We start from the raw sequence: 27,329 nt of genomic DNA on the forward strand, positions 1-27,329 counted from the left end.
AGCCCTAAACAAGATGAAAATTATGATGACTTCTCCGAGACTTTTCTGTCTTTACTGGAGGATCAAAATCCTTGTGTTGGGCCTGAATATAAAGATGTGTCTCTGTCCAGGAATTAATTTGTAGTGGAGCAGACTAAATACCTGAGCTTACTGAATTGAGAGAAAAAGCACTCTCAAGTGATGAAATTGAGAAACTGCCAATTGGATATTATGTCAAAAATGGAGAGTTAATGAGGAAATGGAAACCTCCTCATGTCCCTGTTAATGAGGAATGGAGAATTATTCACCAGGTTGTGATACCAAAAGTTCATCGGAATGAGATTTTGAACCTGTCCCACAGTATGCTTTTAGGTGGTCATTTTTCTGTGAATAAAACTGTAAGAAAGATTTTGAAACAATTCTGTTGGCCTGGTTTGAAAAAAAGATGTGGTGATGTTTTGTCGAACTTGTCACCCATGTCAGATGGTATGTAAACCAAATTAAAGTCCCCTTGTGGCTCCTAAAAACCTATTCCTGCTTTTGGCGAACCCTTTTCGAAGGTGATTGTAGACTGTGTTGGCCCATTTCAAAGTCCAAAGCTGGGAATCAGTATTTGTTAACCATCTTGTGCGCAACTTCTCGATGTCTAGAGGCAATACTACTTAGAAATATTAAGGCCAAGACTGTGTCAACGGCTCCTTTTTTCACTTTGGCTGGTTTGCCGAAAGAAATCCAATCTGATCAGGGCAGTAATTTTATGTCTGGTTTATTTCACAAGTTAGTCTATGAGCTGGGAGCAAAGCAGAGTGTATCATCTGCATATCACCCAGAATCTCAGGGAGCTCTGGACACATTTCATTCTATGCACAAAACTATACTGAAAACTTATTGCTTTGAAATTACAAAATATTGGTATGAAGGTGTTCATTTGGTTTTGTTTGCAGTGAGAGAGTCAATACAGGAGTCCCCAGGAACTTGTTAACTTGTTCCCCAGGAACAAGTCCGTTGGAACTTGTATTTGGACATCGGGTCAGAGGACCTTTAGAATTGTTAAGAGAACAATGGGTTAATGAGGATGTCGATTTGAGTTTGTTGGACTATGCCCAGAAATTTAAAGCTGGGCTGGAAAGAGTTTGTCAGCTGGCGAGAGAGAATTTGGAGACCAGCCATCGAGGATGAAGGTATGTTTTGATGAACATGCTGGCCAAATTCATTTACAGAAGGCCAAAAGATGTTGGTATTCTTCCCTAGTCAAAACAACCCACTGGAAGCTCGGTTTACCGGACCATATATTGTTGAATCCAGATTAGATGATATGAACTATGTAATCAAAACACCTGATAGACGCAAGAAATAAACAAGTCTGTCATGTAAACATGCTTAAACCTTATTATGAGAGAAGTTCAGTTGTGGCCATGGTGGATAATGTGAATGATTTTCCTAGGATATCTGATGTTGATATTGGGGAAGACCAATTTAAACCAAATATTGTTTCGTCGAAACTACGAAACCCAAACATCCTGGAAAAACTTTGAAACAAAGTTGGTCCATTGACAAGTTTTGCAGAAACAACAGATGAGACAATTAATTTTAAAGTTTAAAAATCTGTTCCCGGATGTTCCAAACAGAACGTCGATAATTTATCATGATGTTGACGTTGGTGATGCAAAACTAATCAAACAACACCCATATTGAATGAATATGAAAAAGAGTAAACACGTTGACAAAGAGATTGAATATATGTTGGAGAATGATGTTATTAGACGTTTCACTTCAAATTGGAGTTCTCCCTGTGTTCTTGTGCCTGAGCCTGATGAAACTATCAGATTTTGCACAGATTATAGAAAGGTGAATGCTGTAACGAAGTCAGATGCTTACCCTATCCCCAGGGTGGATGATGGCATAGACATAATGGGAAAGGCGAAATGTCTTACCAAGATTGACCTATTAAAAAGATACTGGTGTGTTCCATTACCAGATAGAGTAAAGGAGATGTCTGCCTTTGAAAAACCCTTCTGGATTGTATGAATGCAATGTTTGCCATTTGGAATGAAAAATGCTCCGGAAACATTTCAAAGAATGATTAATTCCGTGGTTCATTGGTTAGAACATACAGATGCCAACATTGACGACTTAGTGACAGGGAATGATACATGGGAGAATCACATCTCTGCGTTAGAAAGGTTGTTTGAAAGACTTTCCGAAGCCAACCTGACAGTTAACTTGGCTAAAAGTGAATTTGGCCATGTCACTGTGACGTATCGTGGTTATGTTGTTGGCCAAAGCACGTTAACTCCTGTTCAGGCAAAATTTCCAGCAATATTTGAGTTCACCGTTCCCACGGGTATGAGGACTGTTAGAAGATTCTTGGGAATAGTAGGATATAATCGCAAATTTTGTAAAAATTTTGCTAATATTTCACTTCCACTAACTAATCTTCAGAAGAAGGGAGTGAAGTTTGTTTGGACAGATCCTTGACGAGAAGCATTTAAGAAGCTGAAAGCCATTTTATGCTACCAGCCTGTGCTCAAATCAACTGACTTTAAAAAGCCATTTTCATTAGCAGTAGATGCCAGTGTTGAAGCTGCAGGAGCTGTGTTGTTGCAGAAGGGTGACCGTGATGATATTAACCATCATGTTGCTTACCTTTCAAATAAATATAATGAACATCAAAAGAATTATTCCACCATACAGAAATAATTACTGTCGCTTGTTTTAGCTTAGCTTTGCAGCTTTTCGGTGAATATTTATGCACCGCCGGGAAACCACTGACTGTGGATACAGATCATAACTCCTTGGTGTTCATGAGCCGAGTGATAAAAAGAACAGAGGGCTGTTAAACTGGAGTTTAATTTTGCAAGAGTTTGATCTCATGATAACTCACATTAAAGACAAAGATAACGTGATTGCTGATTGTCTTCCCCGATGTTACATGGGAAGCATGTTTCTTTACAAATCTGATATTTTGTAATTGTGTAGAATGATAATTATTAACACATTACTAGCTGTATGCACGGTGAAAAAAATTTGCTTTTGAAGACAAGTTTTTTAGTTGGGAGGAGTGTTGCAGCTCAGATTACTGTGAGGGAATGTCACTTCAAGACATAGCACAGTAGTGTGTGTGTGTGTGTGTGTGTGTGTGTGTGTGTGTGTGTGTGTGTGTGTGTCTGTGTGTCTGTGTGTCTGTGTGTCTGTGTGTGTGTCTGTGTGTGTGGCTTGATTACGACAACAGCTAAAAGAACGTGATGACGTTTTTGGAGCAGTCAGTTGATCAGAGGGAGAGAGAGAGAGAGGGGGGTAGAGAGATACCTGCCTGAAGGTCTCTGTATCGATGGATGAAAAACAATAACTGTGTCTGTCACTGCAGTCCACGTATGGAATGTTGGAATAATCCAGTGCAGTCCACTTTGTCGTTATCCTGTAGAAGGAAACAGGTATTTGTGAGGACGGCCACGTCTCGAATACCTTTCGGGTGGCAGTTACTTCGGAACAAAGGAATAGAGATCATCAGTGATTGAGGTGTCGTATGGGTTCCATCGTGGAACATCTGGATTTCTTAATTACCCTCTATTTTCTCTCTTCATTTCCTCTTCATTCAACGGTGGTTGTACAAAAGCCTTTGCACACGTTTCACCTTTCGGTTTGCTGAACTGATCTTTGAGAACTATTCTTGGACTTGGAGTTTGGGGATTTGCCACACACACATTTCGAGTTTAGTTTTTGGGGTTAATGTTTAATATCTAACATTTTTACTTCTAACATTCTTACATTTTTACTTTTATTTTGTTTCTTATTATTATAGGTAGTTATTAATGAAATAGTTTTTAATACATACATGACTCTGTGTGTTTCTTTTGATGGTGGTACGTGACAATAGTCCATCTCATTGTATAAAAGAACCGTTCAATGGTCTTATCACGGTGGGGTAGAAGCTGTCCTTAAGTCTGGTGGTTCGTGCCCTCAGGCTCCTGTATCTTATTACTGATGGAAGAGGAGAGAAGATAGAATGTCCCGGGTGGGTGGGGAATTTGATTATTCTGGCTGCTTCACCAAGACAACGAGATTGTAGTCCTCTATGAAATTTTCCCTCAGCCTGCTCCACTGTAGGGAAAACAACCCCATCCATCCAATATCTCCATCCTACAGTGTGATGGCACTGCACACAATAATTCAGCTGTCGGGTTACCAATATTTTATAAAGTTTCAACATAACGTCCCTGCCCTTTGCGACCATGCATCAATTCAAGTATCCCACACACCTCCTTCACCATCTCTACTCTACTGTTACTTTCAGGGATATATGGACTGTAGCCCAACGTCCCTCTGTTCATCGACAGTTCTTAGGGCCCTACCATTTACTTGGCATGTCCTACCCTATTGCATTCTCCACACTTCACACCTGTCAGGATGAAATACAATCTGCCATTGCTCTGCCTGATGTTCCAGCTTATGAGTGTCATCTTGTGGCCTAAGAGAATCATCCTCACTATTTTCATCACCACAAGTGTTGTGTGATCTGGAAACATATCGATCATACCTCCCACATTCACATCCGTATTCAATATATATCACGAACCTCAAGGGCCCCAGCACCAAACCTTGTGATACACCACTGGTCGCAGACTTCCAGAAAGAAAAGTAACTCTCCAGTACCACCCTCTGCCTCCTATTACCAAGGTAATTTGGATCCAATTTGCTAACTTGCCTTGGATCTCATGGGCTCTAACCTTTTTTAACTTGCCTTCCATGGCTGAACTCTCACATTCATGGAGTTATATAGCATGGAAAGAGATCCTGCGGCCCAAATCGTCCATGTCGAGGGCGGGTGCGAACACACTTGCAAATCCCTCATCAGGGCAGAGTCGTGAGGGGTTTGATTTAAAAGTGTCTTCTCCTGTCGACCGTTTTAATTTCTGTCTTGTGGATTAATGTGTACGGAAGTTTGTGGACATTGAACGGAAAGAGACAAATCCTAAATTTAAAGCCGACTTCCCACAAGTACTAGCAATGTGCTGTACTGATAGCCATGGACCAGGGATGAGAGATAGCATTAAAAACCTCCGCCGAATTGACCAGGGTCGTAGGTTCAGTAATGACATTCAGTGCGGAGGGATCACAGGGAGAACACTTGCAGGTTTTGTTTCCGTTCAACGCTGCCTCCCGCAGACTAATGTTGTGTCGTGTATTGGGTCCTCCTACGGAACCTTTTATCGACAGTTACTGTCCATAGTCGCAGGTAATCAATATAAATTAGTAACAGGATTGTTGGTGGGCATTTGTTTATTTCTATGGATGTAAATAAATTCAGGACGCAATGTTAACAAATTTTCTGAATTCAGATTACTCGATATCAATTAGAGAGGTGAGGATGAAAAACAATGAAAACGGAGTAAAGACCTGGAGAAAAGTTGCCATGTTATAACTGAATGCGAGTTTTATTTTTATTAAAATGCTTCTACACGCTATTCAACTAAATTTTCCATTTGCTTTTTTTTCCAAGGAAACATCTGTGTACAAATACGAGACTTCGCTGAGAATTTGATTCAAACCAGTCAGCATTCCAGGATCTGCCACAACATTTGTTATTCTTCACTGGGGCTGTCAAGAATTTATCCAGATGAGGCCCCAGCAGCTCCCTGTATAATGGAACAATATTTCCATCGGTCATTCACTCTATCCTATAAAATAAAGGCCAATATTCATTTCAATTCTTACAATTGCCTGTGTGGTAACTCCCCATGTCTCACGCAACCCATTCATTAAAAATATCTCATGGAAAATAATAGACTTTCAATGTATTCGTCATCTACTCGCGAATGTTTCAGTTATATGAAATGAATGTCCTCATGAACAAACGCTTATCCAATTCATTATTGCTTGCACAACTTCTCGTTTAATGTAAACATATATTTCATGCCATTTGTCAGCTCCTTTCTGAATTTCCGCTGCGTCAATCCGTAGATACAAGTGTTTGTGCAGGAACTCAGAAGAAGCAACATAAACCCAACCTCCTGGTCGATATACACCGGGCTACTGAAGTATTTGTCCATGTAATAAAAGTTTCTCACCGGCCAATTCAACGAATGCACGACATAACTCATCCATAACAACACGAAATTAGCTGAAATGGTGAAAAGTAAAATCATGGACATTTTCCGATTTGTCACTACAGCATCATTTGGATTCTCAGCATTGCTCCGGAGTTGCTTGCGGACTCTGTTTGCCGCGACGACATGCCTGACGGTTAGAGCATTGAACGAGAAAATTAAAAGGATTGGTGATAAGGGTGTGATGATACTGTCCATCCACTCGTAAGCTTTCCACAACGGAGAGGTGAAATAATGTCTCGTATTAACACAACCCCATCCAACATTGTTAATTATAATGAAAGGTTCAAGCAAAAAATGGGAAGGAATCGTCCTCATGCAGCTTACTATAACCACGGCGGCGATAACCATCGAAGCTGTTTTCTCTGTGCAGTATTGTGCTTGAAACTTCTGACAGCAAATTGCGACAAAACGATCGAATGTTAAAGCGACAGTAAACCAGACAGAACAGTCCACCGTTATAATATATGCGACAAAATTAATGCTACACACCGGAGTCAAAAATAGGAAGTCCAGGTACAAATACATGCTATTAATGCGACGCAATATCACTTCAATAATAATAACAAGGAGGTCCACCGCTGCCATCGCCACCAGGTAAAGAGTGATGCATCTGGATAAACCGCACCTACCCCTGGATAGGATCACAATGGCCACCAAGTTCACTGCAAGAAACAGGAAACCTTTCCTTGATATTTCAAAGTATACCACATTGTTTTTAATCATAATATAAAGTCAATGAAAACAATATAGAAATCCGAAGCAAGTATAATCACTGAAGTTAGAGCTGTTCTGAAAACCGTAATTTGAATAAAAACAGAATATGAATAACAGCCACAACGCCATGATTATAGATTATCGATATGAAAAGTCAGGCCTGTTTTTCTGTCCACGTACGCTTCCTGCCATGCGGAGTACTTCCAGTATCTGCTGTAAATTTGTTTGTTTTATTGAACTCTGCCTATTTCTGGAAAAAAAATCTGGTTTCTGAAAATAGAAAGTTGCGAATCCAGTTAACTACAGACCTCCCCCAAGTTATTGGTCGTCAAATGACTGTTCACAGTGCCAAACGCGTTGTAGAATCGTTGACGAATGATCCGTACAAAATGGCAGACGTTTCCCATTGTTTTGGGGTAACTGTACAGTCATGATGTAGGATAAAAATAAAGAAAATACCCTCACTCGAAGATCGCGGTTCTCTGGAATTCTATGCCAAGAAGGTTCAAACAATGATTTCATTCAAAAGAGAGATCAATAGATTTTTGTAGAGATGAAGTATTGAGAAGTATATGGAGCGGGAAATGGTGTTCAGTTATATAATCCACAATGAGCATCTCGAGCAGGTTAGAGGGGCCGATTGGCATTACCCTACTCCTAATTCCTATGTTCTTATACTTTTGTCGTTCGCATGGCAGAAGTTTTACTGCAGGAGGAACCCACTCTCCCTGTTTAGTTTTATGGTCTCCTGAACACGCTGAACACTTTCTTTTCTTCTTGAGTTATACTCATCACACGGATAATCCACGTCCCAATGCTTTTGCCTGATTCAACACCCGATGCGAACAGCAAAATGTTGCAAATTATCAGTTATTTTATATGTCTCACAACGCTTATCTAAACATTTATCTTTAAAAAGTCACTTCTGTTTTGAAACCGCTAAAAATGTAAAGCTTCTTTTTCATTCGTTCGGTTAATTTGTTGAAATTTGAGGAAACACTATATTTTTCCCTTTTGGTTAACATGTGACACGAACAATATACATCATCAATTTACACGCAATGGACATCAATGCACAGTGAAGGAAAATAAACAGTCGCACATCCACATTTAACTTCTGGATCTCACCGGGAACACCGACAGCTGCAAGAAACGGGTAGTAAATCAGATCTATCTGGTAAATTACTGCATATCCCATTACTTCTGCGAAGCGAGAGCAGGCACTGCCAATGAAGAGAAATGCTGGAAGAAGCCTAACTTGTACTTTAGATAATGGTCCATAGGGAGAGTCACAGAAGGAGCAAAGCTTTGAGTTACATTCTCCCGAACGACTCATTTAATTAACCAGGTTTTCTCTATGGAATTAATATTCCGCGGTTTATAATACATCCAAAAACACAAAAGACTAGTTTTATTTTATTGAATTTCCTCAAGAAATGAACTGTAAATTTCTTGCAACAAGTGTTCACCTCGTTCGAGCAAACATTATGGCAGCAATTTTAATAACTGTAAACGCCACGGAATCCATGCGACTGAACTGTCACATGCACCACCTTCACATGTTGAACGAGGTGAATGGACTTATTAATAGTAACGCCCCAGTACTTTTTAACTGCCTAGCTTAATTTGAGTGGTGCGAGTACTAACAAGGTCGACCGTCCGACTGATGTTAGCCGTAAAGGTAATCAGATATGTGTCCATTCGCTGCACAGTGTGACATGTCTCATCATTTGGAAGAATTAAAGGATGAGACCCATTATCAGAGGCCGTCATCCTAAGCTTGAGAATGTTTACCGCCAGGCTGGTGTCAATGTGGATCGGCGATGGCAATCTCCAAAATCACTTCTCTAGATGTGAGCTTCGCTGGCAGGGTAACTTTTTATTTTCTGTAACGAATTCGCCTTGAGGGTGGCGTCTGAAGACAACTTCTTGGACGATCACCGTCCTTCTGAGGAAGTTCTTTCCACGACATTTCTGGGGAATGATTTCCAGAAAATAGAGCCGTCCACAATACAGTGGTAACGCTTTGTTTGCAAGTCCGCGTGAATTGCAACTTGAAGGGGAAGTTGCAGGTGGCACTTATTCCGTACATTTCAAGCCATTGCCTTTTCTGGTGGCGGAGGTCGTAGATCTGGGAATTGCTAAATGCTGGGAGATGTGGGCTTTTCACGGTGAACCAGCGTTTAATTGCCTAACCCCGAGTGCCCTTGAAAAGATGGCGGTAAGCTGCCTTCTTGAACCACTACAGTCCTTGAGGTGTGGGTATACTTAAAAAGTTGTTGGAGAGAGGCAGATATTTGACCCAACGATGATGAAGGAAGAGCGATTATATTTCCACGTCAGGATGGTAGGTCGTTCGGAGGGCAACTTCCAGGTGTGCTATTCTTATTCTTATTTTGTCCTTGCCCTTCTCGGGAGAGGTCGTGGGTTTGGAGTCTGCTGTGTCAGGTGTCTTGGCAAACTCTTTCAATGGATCCTGTAGAATGTACGTCAGTGGAACAGTAAGTGCCTGGTTACAGATGGAGTGCCTACCAAGCGTTGTATGCCCTGCATGTTTCGAGTTTCTTGAGTACTGTTGAAGCTGCAGTCAATGAGCTAAGAGGGGTGTGTTCCATCACACTCTGATTTTACATGTGTAGATGGTAGACAGTCTTTGGGGAGTTCGGAGGTGATTTGCTCGCAGCAGGATTCCAAGCCTCTATCCTGTTATTTTATCCACATTGAGTGTCGGCCTACACCAGTTCAATCTCTGGTCAATGATACACCCCGTGCATTGATAGAGTTGGATTCAGTGACGGTAATGACACTGAATGTCAGGGGGCGATTGCTGGACTTTCTCTGATTGTATAACGTCATTGTCTGGTAATTGTGTGGCAGGTAATTTACTTGCCACTTAAGAGACCAGGTCAGGCCCTGATATTGTCCAAGTTTTGTTGTACTTGGATATTGACTGCTTCATCATTTGATGAGTCGAGAATGCTGCTGAACATTGCTGTATCACCGCGAGCATCCCCAATTCTGATCTCACGGTTGAAGAAAGTTCATTGATGAAGTCGCTGAAGAAGTTTGGACTGCAGAGAATTTTCGGAATATTACACAATGTGCTTCGATCCTGAATGGAATAACTACACAGGATGGTGAAAAGAATACCAATGAAACAGTTGATTTGAATTGATGTTGCAAAAATAAGAGCACATGAATCAGAAGCAGTAGTTTGCCGGTTGGGACTACAAGCCTGATCACGGCTGATCCATCTTCCAGTCTGAATTTTTGTAAGTCGCTTTTCACGCGTGGCTTAACAACAACTATACAATGACTTGTATTTCGCTCGCTTTCATGGAAGAAAACCTTAAAAGAACTAACACCACGATACTTCTGTCTTTACTGGGAGAATGACCTCTCCCTACCTCTCCCCTGCTTGAGGAAGGACTGTCATCTCGGCACCTGAGAAACACAAGGTAAAGTTCCTTACTGACGACAGCCCGGTGACTCTGACATCCACCATCATGAAGTGCTTCGAGAAGATGGTCATAGCACACATGAACTCCAGCCTCCCAGACAACCTCGATCCACCGCAACCCGCCGACCGTAGAAACAGGTCCACGGAGGATGCCATCTCCCTGGCACTACACCCATATCTGGAACATCTGGAGAGTAAAGACACCTACGAAAGACTACAGTTTATTGACTACATCTCCGCCTTCATTACCGTAATTCGGAGCAAATTCATCTCCAAACTCCAAGAGCTGGGAATCAACGCCTCCAGTTGCAAATGGACACCAAACTTTAGACAAACAATCCACAATTAGTAATGATAGTCAGCAACACCTCCGCCACGATTATCCTCAAAGCTCGTGCCCTAAAAGGCTGCGTCCTCAGTCCCCTCCTCTGCTCCAGAAATGCGCATTACTGCGTGGCCATATTCTACCCTAACTCAATCTGCAAGTTTGGAAATGACACCAGCAGGGTCGGCCGAATCTCAGACAACTATGTGTCAAATCACAGGGAGGAGATAGAGAGCCCTGTGGCATGGCGTCATGACAATACATTTTCACACAGTGTCAGCAAACAAAACAGCTAGTCATTGACTTCAGGAAAGAGAGCGGTGCACAGTCTACTGTTTTCATCAGCAGTGCTGAGGTCGATGGGTTGAGAGCTGCAAGTTTCAAAGAGTGAACATCACCAGTAGCCTGTGCTGGTCCACACACGTAGACAAAACGCCCAAGAAACCGCACTGTCTCATTTACTTCCTCAGGAGGTGAAATACTTTTGTCTTGACCTCTTTGACCTTCACCAATTGCTATCGATGCACAATAGATATAATACCATCCGGAATTATGAGGCTTGGTATGCCAGTTGCTTTGCCTGAGACCTCGAGGAATTACAGAGAGTTGTGGACGCAGCTCAACACATCACGGAAACCAGCCTCCGTTCCACGGACACTGTCCACACTTCTTTCTACCTTTGTTAGCAGCCAGCGTAATCAAAGACCCCAGCCAACCCGGACAATATCTCTTCTCCCGTCTCCCATCCGGAAGAAGATACAAAAAGCCTGAACACACGGACCAGCAGGCTCAACGACAGCTTCTATCCCGTTTTTAAAAGAGCTATAAGCTGTTCTCCAGGAAGATAAGATGGACTCTTGACTTCAAAGTCTACCTCTTTATGGCCTTGAACATTTTTGTCCTCCTGCACTGCACTTTCTTCTCACTGTCACACTTCATTCTGCATTCTGTTATCATTTTCCCTTGTACTACCTCAATGCGCGTTTATAATGAAATGATCAGTTTGGTTGGCATGCACATTAAACTTTTTCACCGTACCGATTTACCAATTCAGAATTTTTAACCGGAGATAACGTTTTGAAAATAGTTCTCCACATGCGCGTGCACGAACTCATCATAAATCCCTTGCACGTCTCTCTATTATAAACTCCATTGGATATAATTCGGCGTCTCCAACTTTTTTGCAATACATAAAAAAAAACAAAATGCACAGAACTGCTCCCTAATTACCTGCTGTATCTTCAGGTAAGACGTTGTTGAATCAGGATCTGGGACATCTCTGTTCTCAGCTTTGAAAAAGCTGTTTGAGTCTCAGCTTCAATATACGTTATCGTGTATTTTTACTTCGTTTTCACATTTTCCAAAGTTTAATTCAATGGCAAGATCTCCAGCCACAACGACTGAGAGGGCAGTGGACGCAGAGGCTTTAAAATAAATCAGAGCAGTGATCCAAGGCTACAGATGAAACGCTGTCAAGTGGGATTGGCATTAATGGATGAGTATCCATAGACGGCAAGGACAGAATGAGTGAAGGGACTGTTTATGTACTGCTTAACTCTATGGCTGTGACACGATGACTCTAAAGCTTTCTGTAGTCACAGCGTGCTCGGTTCGTAACGGAATTTACTGTTCACCTCTGTGCCGTAAGAAAATGCAGCAAACATGTCCTCACCCGTGACAGTCAGCTTGATATCCTCGCTACCCCCTGGTTATTCAGCTTGATAATAAAAATGTGTCAACACGGATTCCAGCTTTAAACAATTTGATGCGTGACAAATTGGGTCTGATTGGATCTGCCATGAATCAGACACAGCCTTCATATGTGCCCTGTATATAGTAAAATATTTTGAGGTAAACGACCTGGATGAGAAAGTGGAGGGATGGGTTAGTAAGTTTGTGGATGACACAAAGGTTGGGGGTGTTGTGGATAGTTTGGAGGGCTGTTAGAACTTACAGAGGGACATATAAAGGATGCAAAGCTGGGCTGAGAAGTGGCAGATGCAGTTCAATTCAGATAAGTGTGAAGTGGTTCATTTTGGTAGGTCAAATATGATGACAGAATATAGTATTAATGGAAGGACTCTTGGCAGTGTGAAGGATTAGAGGGATCTTGGTGTCAGAGTGCATAGGACTCTCAAAGCGGCTGCGCAGGTTGACTCTGTGGTTAAGAAGAAATAATGTGTATTGTCCTTCCTCAATCGGGGAATTGAATTTAGGAGCCGAGAGGTATTGTTGACGCTATATAGGTCCCTGGTCAGACCCCAATTAGAATACTGTGCTCAATTCTGGTCACCTCACTACGGGAAGGATGTGGAAGCCATAGAGTTGGTGCAGAGGAGATTTACAAGGATGCTGCCTGCAATGCGGAGCATGCCTTATGAAAGTAGGTTGAGGGAACTCGGCCTTTTCTTCTTGGAGCGACGGGGGGGGGGACCTGATAGAGGTATATAAGATGATGAGAGGTATGATCGGGTAGATAGTCAGAGGATTTTCCCCAGGCCTTAAATGGTGGCCACTAGAGGACATAGGTTTAAGGTGCTGAGCAGCAGGTATAGAGGAGATGTCAGCGGTAAGCTTTTTACACAGAGAGTGGTGACGGCGTGGAATGGACTGCCGGCAACGGTGGTGGAGGCGGATCCGATAGGGTCTTTTAAGAGACTGTTGGATAGGTACATGGAGCTGAGTAAAATAGAGGGCTATGGGTAAGCCTAGTAATTTCTGTAGTAGGGACATGTTCGACACAGCTTTGTGGGCCGAAGGGCCTGAATTGTGCTGTAGTTTTTCTATGTTTCCATGTTTCTATATACTGACGTGCGTCGTTAATTAGTTGTTAGACAGAACGCAAAAAAATACGAACGAGAGTAAGTCACTTACACATTTACAAACCGTTTTTCGTGTTTGGCAGGCTAAGGGATGACGGAGGTGCGTGGAAATAAGGGACGCAGTTTACGAATAAGGGACCCCCTTTAGGTCAGGGGTGAGGATAATTACCTTTAGTCAAGCGGGTAGTGAAAATTTGAATTCTCTACCGCTGAGTGTGTGGAGGCTGAGCTGTTGAGCTTATTCACAACAAATTGTTTTTGAATTCGGGATATAAAAGCAGTGTGCGAATAGGTCGGAAATATGTAGAAGATCACATGTGTATTTGTTGCATGGGGAAGCAGACTCGAGGAGCCCATTCGGTTCTTCTTGCTCCTCTGTCTTGTCTTCAAGTCCTTCATGAAAATTTGGGAACATATCATAATCCAGATCGAAATTGGTAGCCAAAATGAAAGCAACCAGTGGGAATAAATATATTTATTTTCAGATTAAAGCTATGCCTAGTATCCACCTATGTGATCGGTTCTTGGTCCTCAGCTATTTACAATCAATATCTACGATTTGGCTGAGGAGACCATACGTTGTATGTAAAAGTTTGTTGCTGATATTAAGGCGCGAAATTGAATTGATCAATTCACAGAGGGAAAAAGAATGAAAACACGAACAAGCTGAGCTGTTATCACAGATAGATGACTGACACAGACAGATGGATTGGTAATTGCAATAATTAGCATGTAATTGATTTATTTTGGTCACCTGTAAAGAGTTAAGGTGAAAGCTGTTATGAATGCTATTCACACATATAATTTTACCACATCATTACATCGAGGTTGTCCAAGGGAAAGGCTATAACAGAAGACAAAACATGGTGTTACAGTTACAGAGCAAGTGCACTGCAGGCAGACGGTAGGGTGTAACGCCATTACCAAGTAGATTGTGAGGTTAAGAGTCCATCTTATCGTGTAAGAGGTCAATTCAATTGTCTTATAAGAGCGGCATACATACTGTCTTTGAGCCTAGAGGTAAGGGCTTCTAGGCTTTTGTATCTTCCTGCTGATGGGAGGGGGAGAAGAGAGAATATTCGGGGTGGGTGGGAACCTCAATAATGTTGGCTGTTTTACCGCGGCACCAGGAAATGTAGACAGAGGGAGGCTGGTGTTCGTGATGTGCTGAGCTGTTTTCACAAATTTCTGCAGTTCCTCGCGGTCTTCGACAGAGCAGATGCCATAGCAAGCCGTGCGCTTCGGATGGGATGCTTTCTGTGGTGCATTAAAAACTGGTGATGGTCAAGTGGGACGTGACGAATTTCCTTAGCCTCCTGAAGCAGTGGACGGGCTGCTGCGACTACATGGCCAGGGAACCTTCGTGGTTTACTCAGGTCTATTAGTGATGTTTACCCCCAGAAACGAAGTTCTCAATAATCTCCATCAATGTAAACTGAAGTTCCAAAATCCAATATCATCGAGAAGACTCCAACATGCCAAGGTAGAAGATAAAGTGTTCCTCCTCAAGCTTGCCCAAAACATCGTTGCAACAGTATGGGAGGTCACAGATCGATATGTCAGTGTGGGAGTGTGATGGAGGATTAAAGTGCACGGCAAAAGGAAGCTAAATGTCTTCCCTGTGGACTGAGCGCAAATGTTCCGCAAAGCCAATCTATGTTTCGACGATTGTTTGGCTGGTGAATGGACCTATATTAGGAACTGACCAAGTAATTATGGACCGGCTTCCTGCAAGGCAGAGAGCAGACCGAAAGACTGAAAAAAGAGTGATCATCTATTTAAAAGACAGTTCACAAAGACAAGGATGTTAGTAGCCAGCTCTTAAGGCCAATCATTGCCATTTACTTTGGAAAGGGCCCCGTTCGTCTCCCCAACCATTGAAATATTTGGCCCAGTTTTTTTGAAACGCTGCTCCCCAACTCTGGGTAGAGGCGATGGAAAACAGTGGCACGGAATTTAATGTTGGCGATACGCATGTTCAGAATGCGAAAAGAAATTGCCTCTTACGACTCTCCCTTGAGGTTTTCATATTTAACTGCCTTCATAAACCGCTGCAGACGAAATATCTCTACATTATTATAGGGAAAGATCGAGGAGATACAGCTTTTGATAGTGGCGAGGAAGGGAAGTTGTGCGACTTGTACGTAAACTTCCACGTGGTTTCCATTCAACTTCCCTCTTTCTCATCTGGTAGAAGATATTGGAGGTTTCAAAGGAGATTCCAGAATAGCCATGGGATAAGAAATTACCAAATGGACGCCAAGGGCAATAGAAATGCAGCACCAAAGAGTGAGTTGAGAAAATAGTGTGGGAAGTGGTAAGTTTGTCTTCGTCGATTTTAGTCACTTTTGCACTGCCGTATGTTTCCAGAAGAGATCTGTGAAGTATCTACGGCAATCGCTACAGCTCCTCCATCAATTTAGACTGGGTTAGAACGTACATACAAGCGCTGGAACCGCAATTCAGAACCCCGACCATGACTGACAAATGAGTGACGGGATCTCAAATCCGTGATAATACGTATTCGTGATTCGAGAAAACCGGAATTATCTGACCGATAACGTCATAAGAATATGAAACTAGCCGATGCGGCAAAGAGCAAGACCATGGCTGTTTCGTGACTTCGCATCTCCGGGTCTTCCGATGATCCATCTGAACGGAAACCGCGCCGGATCAGGATGTGTCTGATGGTTAACACTTTGAAACGAAGGGAATCAATGCGGTTAAAATGGTGTGAAGCATAAATGCTTTCCATGCTGGGGCGAAGTAAATAGCTAGATTGACCATAATACCGAACTGTCGGCCATTGTGAACCGTGTAAAGCCGACAGTGAAGTGGTACGGGATATTCCTGGAGTATGTCAGGAAGTAAACCTTGTTGACCATCAGCGCTGCAGACTTCGTTGTGCAACATCTCCGCCTGAAGACCTTAAAACAGACGACCACATTGCGATCGAGGGTGAAGGACACGGTCAGCCAGACGGAGCAGTCGAGAAAGGTTGCGATTTATGAATGTCTTGAAGCGATTTATCACGACGTAGAAGATGAGGACGAGGAGGTTGGTGGTGGTCATGATCGTCAGGTAGATGGTAGTGCTTTCAGCTGGAGTGTCAGGTGTGCGACCACATTGGCTGCAATAGTGTGAAGAAAATAAGATATTAGTGTCAGAGAAATGAATTCCAGTCCAGCACTTCAAAGTCGGAGCTCTGGAACCGTACCCGTCTGTTGTGAGAAAGGTTCTTTTGTTATCTTAAAGATAAAGGTCTGGACACACAGTCTCTGTAATTTAAAAATGGTTTATTAACAAAGACAAACGTGGGGACAGAATGAATGGGAACAGATGCACACTCACACACTCCCAAGCAGGAGCACGAATGTGGAGGAAAATCGCTACAGAGGGTGAGGTTCACACACACACACACACACACATACACACACACACACACACACACACACACACACACACACACACACACACACACACACACACACACACACACAATAACTGGGTACAAATGATCAAGGAATAAACAGTACAATGTTTAGACACCCTGATTATGGACAAACATTGGCTCTTTGGTCTCGGGAGTCCTTAACTAACTTCGCTGGAGTAGTGCACGGCTTATCACAACATCTTCGGAGACAAAAAGAGAAAGAAAAACCAAACATGCAGCACTTTTATGCTGATGGAGGGCTGGGTAGCCCAGCAAGGACAAAGATGTTCTAAACGGGCCAATAGTAAATGTGCCCACGAACAAATGTGCTCGCACAGACTAATTCGAGTGGTCCAGGAAAACAAAGGCATTTACCTAATGTGGCGGAGCCGGGCACCTGATTGACAGTGGTATTGCTTCCGACCTGATAGGCAATGATATCACCCGACCATGGGGGTCAGTAGTCTTGTCACTGTCATCTGACCCCTGGCCTTTCATACTACACCGTCCTACTCCATTTCGAGATGTTTTCCGTTGAAAGTCTCCGGCGTTGCTGCATCTGTGCATTGCGCCACAGCTGCCTTTCCAAGCAGATCTGAAAATGTCTCACTCATCACATTTCTCCCTCCTCCATTCTTCCCTGCATCATCTTTGATCCACAACGGATGAAGAAAACTTTCTAAAGAATAACTTCTTTTTTTCAGATCCTAAATGCAGAAAACATCAACGTAAAGTATTGTGAACTGAGGAAACGTAAAACATTGTTTTAAAATACAGATGTTCGTCATGGGATGCAGTAGTTTTTACTTATTAACCTTGGGAACGTAGGAGATTCTGGAAAGGCCAGTATTTACTCATTAGGCCTGAATGAGCCCTAGAAGTAGGCAGCTGAGGAGGATTTGAGTGCGGAACCACCTTGATCGCAGCACGCCTGATGAATATATTCCTGCAGCGTGGTGGGGGCGCAGCTCCACCGTTTGGCCCGACGTCGATGAATCAGTATGGTGTGTCACTTGGATGTTAACCTGTTACTCAATTTAGTCACATGCACCTGAGAGCCTTGCTTGTCTTAATTATCATTCGTATCGGAGGAAAGCATCAACCGAAACGCTGTGACCAATGAGCTTATTGTATTTGTGGATGGTCCAAACTGCAGTCAGATTGCGTAATATGTTGTAGCAGCAGTGGGGGAATTAACATACAAGGAAGGGGTGGTGTGCAAATCATTATCGTCCTTTTCATTTGAAAGCTGTCTGCTATTGAATCTTATCATCTACTTCAGGGGCTCCACAGAAGCGTAAATATCAAGAGTAATGGCCTGCGGCATGAAATGCACAAAACAGTCACCGCTTCGTTGGACAGAAGACTATCAATTGAACCATGTTTGACAGATCCGGCGTATTTTAGAGTTCCTGACTTTTGTGATGTTTACTGAAATTGAGAGGACAACTGAAACATTCTAGATCCCAATTGTTACAGAATGGCTGGATGTGGAGAGGGTATCTCATCTTCTGAGAGTATTTAGACGGGGTAACTGTTGTAAAAATAATTGATTTTCTCTTGAAGACGAAGCCAGACATGGGGTGATGTTTTATATTTTCCCCGCAGAATGTTGCGAACCTTCAGAACTCGATTCCTCTAAGGCGATGGAAGCAGAGTCCAAATACTTTAAGACAGTGATAAAATCTTACTGACCAAAGGGGTGAAGGTTTACCGAGGGCAGGCGGGAATACTCCGCCCAATCATGTTCTTAATCTATGCAAAGTTTGTGTCGAAGGGCAGAGTGGTCCAAATTGTTCCGAATTCGAATCTTCGTATGTTTGAGAGAACATATTAAAATGATTATGTGTTTTTTTATCTCAGTGACACGTCCGCATTTTAAAAGTAACAGTTTAATGTGGAAACCAAATGGAAACTGATCGATACTGAAAACATGGCATTGAAACCACTAACCCCTGCCTGTGTGTTGTCTGAAGAGAAGATGTGCTTTCAATAGCATTGCAGACAGAATATTTCCAGGATAAATTCACTGAGTTTGAGACTTAACTCTCGTTGGTCTCAACGAGTTCTCCACCTCTCAACATGTAAGCTACCTTCGTTACTTCAAAGATGCAGAAAACAGTCCAACAGGAGGAAAGAAGAGGTTTTGCTACTGGCAAGATGAAGAGGTTCGGGATCATGTTGAAGTGAAGGGATCTCCCCATTTCTACACCGCGACACTCAGCTGGTTTTGCTAATCGTCCTGGATTGAAGTCATTCGGAGATTGGTTAAAAATACATCCATTAATCAACCCCCATAAACCCATTTTACATTTATTAGCCCACATAAACTCCATTTCATGTCATTATTATATTATATGTCATCCCATGTAGTATCATTCGTTCCAGTATCTCCGAGAATCGAATCGTACGGAGCACGTGATGATATCTCCATGTTAATGCAACGACCGGCCCTCCAATAAAATGAAAACTGAGGACATATTTGTTAGCATGTCCATAACGCGGAATATTTCATTCCAGATTTTACAGATGGAAAACCAATCTCAACCATTAATTTTGACATCACCGACTTATTCATTCTCATGACAAACTCTCCTTATAAAACTAAACACATAATTCAGTGGAAATCACTCGGGAAGACTTCGCAATGTACCTTTTGTGCAAATTCTTTTCTGCTCTTGGACAGCACCTCACTCTTTGTTTCTTTATCCCTACCTCCAGAAATCCATATATGACTTCGGAAGGATATCAGGGATGCCAGGAGGCAATACCGACTCAAAATAGAGTCACAGACCTGCCGTCAGCTATGTCAGGGCTTACATGATATAACAGGATACAAGGCGAAGACGGGCTGCATAGTTAACAACAGCGCATCCCTTCCTGATGAAATTAGCACATTCTATGTGCGTTTTGACCAGAAGGGAAGTGGACGGTCTCCAGCCATGCTGACAACCTCCAAAACAACTGAACCTGTGATCACAGTTAAAGACGTAAGATCAGTCTTCCGGAGAGTGAATACGAGCAAACGATCTGTCCCAGATGGTGTCCCCGATCGTGTGCTCAGATGTTGTGCAGATCAGCTGGCAGAAGTATTTGAGGATATATTTAACCTCTCCATGCTTCAGTCTCAGATCCCCACCAGTTTTAAGAAGACCACTGTCATCCCGGTACGGAAGAAAAGCAAGGTAACTTGCCTCAATGACGATCGACCAGTGGCTCTGACGTCCACCATCATGAAGTGCTTTGGGAGCTTGGTCATGGCACGCATTAACTTTAGCCTCCCAGGTAATATCGATCCACTGCAATTCACCTATCGCTGAAACAGATCCACAACTGACCCAGCTCCCTGGCCCTACGCTCAGCTCTGGAGCATCTGGACAGTAAAGACATCTACGTTATACTATTATTTACTGACTACAGCTCTGCCTTCAATACAAGAATCCCAAACAAACTTGTAACAAAACTCCGAGACCTGGTACTCAACAGCTCCCTCTGTAACTGGATATTTGACTTTATAACCAACATACCGCAATCAGTCAGGATAGGCAGCAATACCTCTGGCACGATAATTCTGAACACTGGTGCCCCACAAAACTGCGTCCTCAGCCCTCTACTCTACTCCCTATACACCTATGACTGTGTGGCCAGATTATGCTCCAACCCCATCTGCAAGTTTGCAGATGATACTACCGTTGCAGGCCTTATCTCAAACAGCTATGAGTCGGAGTACAGGAAGTGGATAGAGAGCTTAGTGACATCTTGTCATGATAACAACCTTTCCCTCAATGTCAACAAAACCAAAGAGCTGGTCATTAACTTCAGGAAAGGGGGCGGTGTACATGCGCCTGTCTACATCAACGGTGCTGAGGCCGAGAGGGTTGAAAGCTTCAGGTTCCTGGGAAGTAACATGACCAACAGCCTCTCCTGGTCATATCACGTAGATCATTGTAACTATATTTCCTTGGATCATCGGAGAAATATTGAGATGTCAGATAAAGATACCTGAGAGCGGGAGATGCCGGAAGTCATCAGGACGGTCCAGAGACTGGGCTTCACGTAGCGCAACTTTGAGGTTGAGTCGGTCCGCGCTCACGGACCCGAGTCTCGGCGCAGGCAGACGTGGCATCGAGGCTTTGTTAAGGTGGGGAGTCGCGGTCACACACCCAAAAGACTACCGCGTCCGATCCAGCACCTCCTGATACGCTGCTGCTCAACCTTGATCAGAACAGCCGACCGGAGAGGCAAATATGCCGGAAATTGTAGTCAGATTATAAGGGGTATGCATTAGTCCACGATCTAATTACCTACGAATGGCTGAGAGGCTGAAAGGCTCAATCATCGAGAACTGATCTATTATTAGACCCGAAGCTACTGATGGGATAAATGATGGAGGTACAAGAGCGGTGTGAGGGGGACTGTTCCAGACCATGAAAGTATTCCCCAATGGGGAACAGACATTTACAATAACTGTTAAAAAACTAAACAAACAAGGAGGAAATGGGCGGAGTTTTCCATGATCACAAGGACATTTGAATAGACATTCGCACACGCATTTAAGGAAGCGTTCACAGATGAAATTTGCAGGGTATTTGACAAAGTAACTTGGTCTTGGAAAATGAACCTGAATGCTTTTTGAAAGAGCTGTAACGATCTTCTATTCAATTCTAAATAACTTCAGCAAGGATCTCGTCTGCAGCCAAATGCCGTACACGAACAATTACCGGACTTACTGGAAGTCTTAAATGGTCCATCCGGAACCTGTACTTCTTAACCTCATTGTTGTTCATGTGGATAATAAATTTTTTGGCATTAATTGGCCACATATCGGACAATACCCGGCCACGACCAATATTGGTTCAATACATGTTGCATTTTGTCTCGGCCTGTATGGGCAATCCCATGATACAGTTTTAGAAGCTGTTGTCTTAAGCATCGTGGCGCCATCACCGCCCCATACTCTTTCCTTCGTATCCTGACTAATCTCCTCAACTTCTAAGGTCCGAGTACTTCGCTTCTCCAATAATTAATGATGGATCCATAGCTGATTCCTTCGCAGTCTGATCAGCGCAGTTATTCCCCAATGTTTGTGCATCCTCCTGCTCTGTCTTGTTCTTTCTCCCGACATGCGCTTTAACATTTATGACAGCCACTTCGAGGCTTAGCCGGTAGCCTGGATGTTGTCGTCTCTTATCTTTGTTCTTCACCTCTGAACGGTCCGTTCTAACAGAGTCAGCGGGAAAGAGCTGGTTACCTAAAGTTGGAGTATTCGATATTGCGTCTGGACGACAGCGCCATGTCCAGACAGAAGATGAGATGTTGTTCCTTACACGTGCATTGAAACACGTGGTCACATGCAGGAGTCCACAGACAGATGGGTCGGAGTGGGAGTGGGAAGAAGAAGTAGAGTGGCAAGAAGTAGAAGGCGAGGGTCTCCGGTGCAGATTGTAAGCCAGCCCTCCACAAAGATGTGCTCCGTTATACAAACGCCTTCTCTGCCGTGTGATCACACAATCGTAGAGCCACCGGAAGCTTGTGAAAATCACAGAGAAATAGCCCATTGAGTCTCTCTTGTCTGAACGGACCTTTAAAGAGCTACCAAACGGAATCCCACCTTTCAACGCTTGGGCTATCACCCTGCTGACAGGAATGAAGGAGACGTATTTGGAATTAAATGCAATGGAACACCAGGCTGAATTTTGAGGGAGCAATGGAAGGTGAGAGATTGACAAGTGACAGAAGAGGGATTCTGAACTTCGTTCACAAACACATTAACATACGGTAAGTATGGATAAAGAATGACGGGACGGGTCAGAGATGAAGACAGGAACATTTCTGTAGAACAGAAGGACAGACGGATGCCCTGAATGCAGGGGAGTGGGTACAGAGTGGATTCATTCGGATGTTGCCTGGGTTGGAGCATTTGTATCTCGAAAACAGACTGCATAAGAAGGGTTTGTTGACATGGAGGACGCTGAGGGGAAGCTAGTAGAGGTATATAGAGGTATGAGTGGCAAAGGTAGAGTATGTGATCTGGAACTTTTAAGCGTAGTGGAAGTGTCAAAATCTGGAGGGCATAGTTTTAGAGTAAGGGGATCTAAGGAAGAACTGTTCTCCTGCCCAGAGGGTGATTGGAATCTGGACCACGGTGCCTGAGTGGACGCTGGAGGTCGTGACACTCACAACGTGTTCATGTATCTCCATAATCACGGGAATCACCGATATATGGAAGGCCACGGCGAAGTGCTTGTAAGTGCGATGAATGGAGACGGGTGTTTGATACTCCTTATTGACATGGTGGGAAGAATAGACTATTTCCGTGGTGTATGAATCAACGACCTCTGATGCTGGACATCTGAAATAAATAAAATCAAGAACGCCGTGAAAAGAAACGGTAAAATGGATAATTTTCAGATTAGACAGGGACATAGTTTTCTTTCGGTCAACGTTGTATGTTTGTTTATTTATCGCAAAATATTGTTTAATGTATGAAAACCGAGAGATCTCAGTCACACTGTAAGTTCTGCATTATGTTTGTTCATCAGTCACAGGAGACTTTAATCTCATGTTGTGCAGATCAATAATACAGAATGAAGATAATGATTCTATGTCTTTTGCATGATGTGCTGAGTAATATTCCCGGAATAAAACGAGTGAATTATAAAGTGGGATCTGAAATAACATCTCATGAGTCGCACAAAAAGTCTTCCGAATTGATGAACAAAGGAATAAGCGGATTAACATTTTATTTACAGAGCCTTCCATTTAAGGTAAACACATATTTCACTCCATTCTTTAGCTCCTCTCTGAATTTCCTCTGTGTCAGTCCATAGATACACGTGTTGGTGCAGGTACTGAGAAACTGCGACATATACCCAAACTGTTGGAGGATGTATCTCGGCGTGCTGAAATATCTGTATGTGTAGTAATAGTTGTCAGTTTGCCAGGTCATAGTTTGGACAACATAGGGCATCCACAGTAATACGAAATTTGCAGACAGAGAGAACAACAAAATCATTGACTTTCTTCGGCTCTCCACCTCTGAATCCTTTTGATTCTCGCCGCTATTCCGGAGTCCCCTGCGGACTCTATTTGCTGCTATTATATGTCTAGCGGTTAACGTATTAAACAGCAGAATTAAACTGATTGGTAATAATGGAGTCAGGATGGATTCAACTATCTCCAAGGCTCTCCACAAGGGAGAAGTGAAGTATTCAGCTTTTGAAACGCAGCGGGACGGGTCTACTCCAAAGTAACATGGAATGGACAAGGCACAGGTCACTACACAAACTGTCGCTACCACCACAGTCGCTGTTCTCTCGGTGCAATATCGCTTCCGTAGGTTATGACAGCAGATGACGATGTAGCGATCAAAGGTGAAAGCGACCGTCAACCAAACGGAACAGTCCATGGTTGCCACACTCAGGACAAGTAGCACAGCACATGCAGGAGTTGTGAACAAGAAATGAGCAAACAAATAGATTAGATTAACCTGCTCCAATATAACACCAACGACAACCACCAGCAGGTCCGCTGCCGCCATGGCCACCAGGTAGCGAGTGATGCAGTTGGAGAGACCACATTTTCCGCGGCACAGGATCACAATCGCCGTTAAATTAACTAAGCGAAATCATAAAATAGGAAGTTAGTTCCAACGAACCCAAATTGATCCGTGCGAAGTATAATAGTCCGGTTCGCTCCACTGCCTGAAGTCACCAGCAGGGCAGCAGCGAACCTACACCGAACCACATGGAAAGCCGGTCGACGATCAGACTCCGCCAGGGATTCACATCTGAGAAGCGGCCTCTCATGTCCTGAAGACAACCCACAGGGAGCAAAGCTGGAGGGCGATCTCTGTTTTAGCTCAGGACATGGAGCCCTCGGGCTCTTCTCTTAAATATGGTGCAGAGGGCTGGATAATTTTGTATTTGGTCGCCAACGGGAGGGCGTTCGGCGCACTCTCTATTGGTTTAATGGGGTTGGCGATATGCGGCAACGGAACTTTTAGTGGAGTGGTTGATATAATTTACGTTACTTGACGCAATTATACGACTTGAAATTAACTTACTACAGTTGGCTGAATTTATTAATGCATGTTTTCAATAACTACTTCTTTCAAAAATCTTGAAGATTTCACCACAGATCCAGGCAGGTATTTGTAGGGGACGGAAAAGCCTTCTGACTTCACGAGATATGAATCGGCTCTCAGGGATACCAGGCGACAGCGAGTCAGGAAATCTCGGCTAAGGTGAGTCGGCATTCTGTGACCCCGCCGCCTCGCGGAACTGAGGAACCATCGAGAGGACCGGGACGTGGACAGCCGCAATATGGAAGAGATCACTCGTCCGAACGGGCATCGCGCCGGAGGTGAACATGAGGAATTGTCGGGTCAAGCAGGATCAATGAAACAACCATAGGAATAAACATGTTCAAAGAAAATATGCAAGAAATTGTAAGCAATGCCTCACCATTAACCGCTACATAATCAGTAATAATTCAGTTCGATGGGAAAAGTAGGAAACGAGTAAAGAAGAATTCACTAAATGGGACGATTGATGCAATCGATCACAAATTATACTCCCTTTTCTTTCGGGGACAAGGAGGCGAAGTATCCGCTGAATGTGGCAAAGAGTCAGTGGTGGGAAAACGGCTGCTGTCATTGCTTGGAGGACAACATTCTTTTTCCAGGTAAGTCACTGACAGACAGAAATACTTTGAAAAACATAATTTTTGCTTGGGTTGATAGCGTTTTTTCTGCTCACAGCGAAGAGCCAAGTAAGCAGGCAGGTGATGTTTGTTGATGGCACACCAAAAGGTAAATGTCAAGGTGGCACATAAGAATCATTCAAATTATAGGTACTTCGGATTGACCATAATATTGGGCCGTGTTTGGACGATGGTTTGACAGGCTTCTGAAACTATATATTTTTTGCTCTGACAGACAAGGCGAATTTGGTGTCTTCTGCCAGACAGTCGAATTTGGATCATTGCTTTAAATGACACGGCGATGCGTAGTGACGGCACATCTGTAGTTCCCTCAGCTTGGGATAAGAGCAGGGGAAGAATCTCCTTACATGGAGAATAAAAAATAGATGGCGATAGTTTGGGCTGAATAGAACGATGACAGCTTTTGACAGGGGGCAATATCGGAAGGGGCTCTTACTTACTATGTACATTGGAAGCACAGGTAGATATCTCCGGTATTGGCTGGATTTAGGATTAAAAATATAAATTTGCATTAATTGCTTAAATTTTCATATATTAATATTGACATGAACTGAAACCTCACTCAAATTCCCGCATATAAGTAAACCATTAAAATAGTATAAATCACATGTTAAAACGAAATAACAGCATAGTGTTGCTTGCAGTGTCCACTGACTGAAATGATACAATGGTCCGAACACCTGGACAGCAAGAAACGGTGACTCCACGATGCTACAAACGTAATACAAAAATGGATCCACACCAATGGTAGTCAGTTTCAGCATCTTACCTGGAATACCGACCGCAGGAAGTACAGGATAATACATCCTGACGATATTTAAAATGGTTGGATACCCCATTTTCTACGTTAAACAACGATCATTTGTACGAATCGTTCCAACTGCACACACGCACTGATTCAGGAGCTCTTATACATCAGGAGAAACGGACAGAGAGCTAATTCGTTCCTGGCTTTGTCATATTAGCCACAATTCACTGAACAAACACCTAGTGTGAACTATTTTTACCCACTGTGTCATTGTGTAACATAATTAACTCCTCCAGGGATTTTGCAAGCAAATTAATTCAATGTTGTTTGAACAAACTTTCAGTGAAAACATTGCACTTTTATTCCGTGTCACAAATCTAGAAATATATAAACTAACTCATTTTCCCTTGGGATCGCTCCTTTTTTCTAACAAGCGGTAATTTCTTCAGTTACAGATGCCATTGGTGGTATCACATCTACTGGTAAAAAGAAGCGTGTTTAATGCCGCAGGTGAACTGAGGGATAATTCTTCCTGAGAGGGGATAGGTTAGCTTCCGACTTTAGTGCTGGAATGGATATTAACGGGCGGATGAGATATAAAATACCAGAGGCTCCATTTCAAGTACTACATCCCCAGCGTTACAGCAAAAGTACTGGAGATGTAAGGTAAAAACATATGAACGTATAGCAACACTCATGGTGAAAGTATACACTTCTCACTGCCTAGGGAAAACAACCAACATAATCAAAATCCCCAGGCACCCCGGATATTCTCTCCTCTCGCCTCTTCTATCGGGCAGAAGATCCAAAAAACCTGAAAACACATACCACCAATCTCAAGGACAGCAGCTATTCCTCTTTATGAGACTATTGATTGGTCCCCTTGTACGATAAGATGGAATCTTGACCTCACAATCTGCCTCATCATGGTCTTGTACCTACTTGCCTGCCTGCACTGCACGTTCTCTGTTACTGTAACACCTTGTGCCACATTCTTTTACTTTTTATTCCCTT

The sequence above is a fragment of the Pristis pectinata genome, chromosome 45 (genome assembly GCF_009764475.1).
Source record: "Pristis pectinata isolate sPriPec2 chromosome 45, sPriPec2.1.pri, whole genome shotgun sequence".
Taxonomy (NCBI): Eukaryota; Metazoa; Chordata; class Chondrichthyes; order Rhinopristiformes; family Pristidae; genus Pristis; species Pristis pectinata.